This window comes from Nycticebus coucang, chromosome 8, assembly GCF_027406575.1.
Source record: "Nycticebus coucang isolate mNycCou1 chromosome 8, mNycCou1.pri, whole genome shotgun sequence".
NCBI lineage: Eukaryota > Metazoa > Chordata > Mammalia > Primates > Lorisidae > Nycticebus > Nycticebus coucang.
In genome coordinates this window covers 64,906,691-64,912,120 of record NC_069787.1, presented here as the reverse complement: position 1 = coordinate 64,912,120, position 5,430 = coordinate 64,906,691, and the positions used below count along the sequence as shown (strand labels likewise).

At 40.8% G+C, this 5,430-nt stretch overlaps 1 pseudogene; it reads left to right on the top strand.

Annotated features, from left to right (window-relative positions):
- The first annotated feature begins 2,647 nt into the window (after positions 1–2,647).
- On the top strand, positions 2,648–3,700 carry LOC128591354 (zona pellucida sperm-binding protein 3-like; annotated as a pseudogene).
- Positions 3,701–5,430: the final 1,730 nt, after the last annotated feature.

Below are 5,430 nucleotides of genomic sequence, written 5' to 3'. Positions count from 1 at the left end.
TTATCTCCCTTCTCATATTCTTTGCCTTGCTTATAAAGAAAACAATACATATTATGAGAATCATAGTGAAAATTAAATAACAATTATAAATTACATAAAATAGGTTACTTCCATGAGTGTGTCACACAATACTTCAAGTCACTGCTCATTGAATTCAAGCATTCCACGAGTACCTGCATTTGTTTAGGCACAAAAACATAAATAAGATATGGCATCATCTTGAAACTCAGATTGTCGCAACAATCTGATAAGTAATTCAGATGTATAAAAACAGAATTTCAATATAATGTTTTCATTATGATCATGAACTTTGTTTTTTTTAGGATAATGCTAATGCTATAACATGTAAATCCTCAAATCTCAGTATTTTTGATAATTTTTCTCCGTGATTTCAACATACGTGTTTCTAACTGGCAGGTGAATGGCCTCCCTATCTTTATTTAGTCCCTAGGATCTTACCAGTTTTCTGATTGTGTCCTTTCAGAAGCATAGCACACAGACAGGTGGAGGTTTTATACTAGAAAGGCTGTCTGGAGATGGAAAAATCACAGGTTGTTCTTGTTTGCATTCAATGCTAGCCAGGGAAACTAGCCCATCCAGCCATGAGGCCAGAAAGATCAGCTTGGGGTGAGTGGTGAAGGAGATGTCAGACATTTCCTACAGGAGATAATATAGGCATAACTCAGAGATGCTACTGGTTTGGTTCCAGACTATGATAGCAAAACAAATTTTACAGTTAAGTGAGTTGCACAATTTCTTTTTTGTTTCCCAGAGCTTAGAAAAGTTTTGTCTACAGTCTACTGTAGTCTATTGTGTAATAACAGCATCATGTCTCAAAGTAACAATGTGCATACCTCAATTTGAAATACTTTATTGTTAAAACTGCTAGTCATCATTTGAGACTTCAGCGAGTCATAATATTTTTATTGGTGGAGGGTTTTGCCTCCATGTTGATAGCTCCTGATTGATGGGGATGGTGGTTGCTAAAGTTTGAGGAGGCTGTGGCAATTTATGAAAATAAGACAACAAAGACGTCTGCTCCATCAGTGGACTCTTCCTTTCATGAAAGATTTCTCTGTAGCTTGTGATGCTGCTGGATAGCATTTTACTCACCCCCCAGTAAACCTTCTTTTAAAATTGGAGTCAATCCTCTCAAACCCTGCTGCTGCTTTATAAACTCGGCTTATCTAATATTCCAAATTCTTTGTTGTCATTTCAACAGTGTTCACTGCATCTTCACCAGGAGTAGATTCCATCTCAAGAAACCACTTTCTTTACTCATCCATAAGAAACAATGCCTCCTCCATGCATGTTTTCCCATGAGATTGAAGCAATTCGGTCAGTCACATGTTCGGGCTCCAATTCTAATTCTAGCTCTCTTGATATTTCTGCCACATCTTTTCAGTAACTTCCTCTACTTAGTTTTGAACTTCTCAAAGTCATCCATGAGGGTGGGAATCAATCTCTTCCATAGTCATATCGATGTTGAATTTTGACATCCTCTCTTGAATCAAAAATATTCTGAATGGCATGGAGAATGGTCAGTCCTCTCTAGGAGGTTTCAGTTGAAAATGTGGCTGGTTTGATCCATCAAGGCAATCTATAGCAGATGTAGCATTCCAAAATGTATTTCTTAACCAATAAGACATAAAAGCCAAAATTACTCCTGGATACACAGGCTGCAGAGGATACGTTATGTTACAATCATGAAACAGCATTACTCTCCTTACACATCTTCATTAGAGCTCTCCAGTAACAAAGTACATTCACAATGAGCTGTTATATTTTGAAAGTAATCATTTGTTTTCTGAACATCCGGTCTTAATAGCGGGCTTGAAATATTCAGTAAACCATGCTGTAAATAGATATTCTGTCATCCATGCTTTGTTCCATTTACAGGGCACAGGCATCATAGGTTTAGCATAATTCTTAAGAGCTCTAGGACATTTGGAATGGTCAATGAGCACCATTAGATCCCTAACACAAGTATCAACCTGTCCTTTGATGCTTTGAAGCCAGACTGACTTTGCCTCTCCATCTATGTAAGTCCTTGATGGCACCTTCTTTCAATAGAAGGTCCATTGGTCAGCAGGGAAAATCTGTTGTTTAATGCAGACAACTGAATCCGTAGTCTTAGATTCTGGATAACCTGTTGCAGCTTCTACTTTGGCATTTGCTGCTTTGCCTGGCGCTTTTATGTTGGAGACGGCATCTTTCCTTAAACCTCATGAACCACCCTCTGCTAGTTTCTAACTTTTATTTTGCAGCTTTCTTACCCCTCTTGGCCTTCTTAGAATTGAGAAGAGTTAGGATCTTTCCCTGAATGTGGCTTTGGCTTTTGAAAATGTGGCTTGTTTGATCTTCTAATCAGAACACTCGAACTTTCTCCTTATCAGCAATAAGACTGTTTCACTTTCTTATCATTTGTGTGTTCACTGGAGCAGAACAGTTATTTTTCTTTAAGAATGTTTCCTTTGCATTCACAAGGAGTGACTAACTGTTTGGCTCAAGAGGCTTAGCTTTTGGCCTATATTGCTTTGCAACATGCCTCCTCACTCAGCTTAATCATTTTTAGCTTTTAACAAAAAGGGAGAGATGACCAACTCTTCCTATCCCTTGAGCACTTAGAGGCTATTATAGGGTTAATATGTGGTCTAACTTCAATTTTTGTGTGTCTCAGGGAATAGTAAGGCCTGAGGAAGGGAGAGTGAGACTAAAACAGCTGGCTGGGCTACACGAGTGTGGCAACAGCCTACAGTGACAGCCGACTCCCTGGTGGATAGCACCTTCCTGCTCCATGCCCCCACCCCATGGGGAGCCTGTCCATCCTGAGGACACGATTGCGTGCTGAGGTTCCCATCAAATGCTGCTATCCCAGACAGGGCAATGTGAGCCATCCTGCCCACCTGGGTGCCCTTCAGGACCACAGTGTTCTCAGAGGAGAAATGGGCTTTCTCTCTGTGCCTGATGGAGGAGAACTGGAGCATTGAAAAGAAGTCCCCCACCTTCCATCTGGGAGATGTAGCCCACCTCTAGGTGGAGATTCACACTGGCAGCCATGTGACACTGCAGCTGTTCATGGATCACTGTGTGGCTACACTTTCACCAGAACATAATTCATCCTCTTACCACACCATTGTGGACTTCCATGGTTGTCTCCTTGATGGTCTCTCAGATTCCTCTTTTGCCTTCAAAACCCCCAGGCTCCAGCCAGACACTCTCCAGTTTACAGTGGATGTATTCCACTTTGCCAATGACTCCAGAAATGTGATATATATCACCTGTCATCTGAAGGTCACTCTGGCTGACCAAGACCCAGACCAACTCAACAAAGCCTGTTCCTTCAGCAAGTCTTCCAATAGATGGTTCCCTGTGGAAGGCTCTGGTGACATCTGTGACAAGGGCGACTGCAGCATTCCAGGCTACTCTGAGAGAAAGTGCCATGTCAGGAGCCCATAGTTCAGGTCTACTTCCTGCAATCACAGGCATGTGACAGAAGAAGCAGATGTCACTGTGAGGCCGCTGATCCTTCTTGTGAAAGGCTAGTGACCATAATATGGAAGGATGAGCCTCTCCTGCCTGCACCTCTGTGATGCTGGGTAGAGGCCGAGCTGTGGTGACATCCCTGACTCTGGCTGCTATTGTCCTGGCTCTCACCATGCGTTGTCCTGTTTCCAACCCTGTGTCTGCTTCCCAATAAAAGAAGAAAGCAACCAAAAAAAAAAAAAATTCAGAATATATACCACATTTACAAAGTTTATTGTCTTATTTGGGGTCCACGGAATCCCAAAACAATTAAAATAATAACATCAAAAATAGGTGATCATGGCCAGGAGTGGTGGCTCATGCACTCTGGGAAGGTGGGGTAGGAGGATCACTTGAGCTCAGGAGTTTGAACAGCTAGAACAAGAGGGAGACACCGTCACTACTAAACATAGAAAACTTAGCAGGGCAATACGGTGGGTGCCATTAGTTCTAGCTACTCAGGAGGCTGAGGCAGGAGGATCCCTGGAACCCAGGACTGTGAGCTTACTGTAAGCTAGTCTGACACCAATGCACTATAGTCTGGACAACAGAATGACTCTGTCAAAAACCAACCAACCAACCAACAAACAACAACAGAAAAACATGCTGATCACAGATCACAATAACACATGTAATAAAAATGAAAAAGTTTAAAATATTGTGAGAATTACCAAAATGTGACATAGAGACATGCTTTTAGAAAAAATATTCTGACATACTTGCTTGATGGAGCATTGCCATAAACCTTTAGTTTGTAAAAACACAATATCTGTGAAGTGTAATAAAAAGTGAATCACAGTAAAACAAGGAATGGTTATACTTAGGTTTTGTTGAAAGATGAATAAACATTATCTAGACAACAAAGGACATGAGCACAGCATTTGAGGCAGTAGAAACAATACAAATAAAGCGACAGAATAAACAGCTGGGTACAGTGGCTCACACATGTCATTCCAGCTACGCAAGAGGCTGAGGCAGGAGGGTCACTTGAGCTCAGGAGTTAAGATCAGTCTGGGCAACATAACGAGACCCTGTCTCTCATTTTGTGTAACATTATTTGCTCCTTAAATCTCAGATCCTGTCTTAAGAAAAGAGAAGAGACAAGGAAAGAAAGAAGAAAGAGAGAGAGAAGTTGATTTGGCATGGTAGTATGCACCTATAATCTCAGTTACTTATCTGGGAGATTGAGACAGTAGTATTGCTTGAGCACAAGAGTTTGAGGCTTCAGTGAGCTGTGATTTTGCTGCTGTCCTCCATCCCTGATTAAGAGTGAGCCCCTACTACCAAAGGAAAAAAATAACCAAAACTAGAAAGCACACAAAAAAATAATAATTTAGGCACAGTAACCATGAGTAGTCCAGTATTATTGGAAGAAAAAAATGAAATGGAATATGTGAGTGATGAGGAAGGTATACTATTATAATACTATTAGTAATAGCTAATATATGTTAGCCATTTACTGTACACCGGGCCCTGTTCTAAGCATCTTACAAGAGGTCTGACAGTGAAGTTCACAAACTTGCCACTGTGTGTTTACTTTGGCAGCACCATGCAAACCAACATTTCTTAACCTTGGTATTTTTCAGTGTCTCACAGTTGTGTTTGTGTCAACATGTGGCAGTGTCTTGCTGAGCGGCATTCATTATTGTTGTATTTTTGTGTACCATTGTGAGAATGTTGAGCTTGAATTAGGGTAACAAACGAACATTAAATTCTTGTTAAACTTGGCAAGGGTGGAAGTGAAATCAGAAGTATGTTAGTCCAAGTTTATGGTGACAATGCCATGAAGAAAATAGCAGTGTGCAAATGGATTAAATATTTATCTAAGGGGAGAGACAGTGTCACTGATGAAGAAAGGTCAGGGAGAGCAGTAACAAGCAGAACTAATTATACTATTTCAGAAAT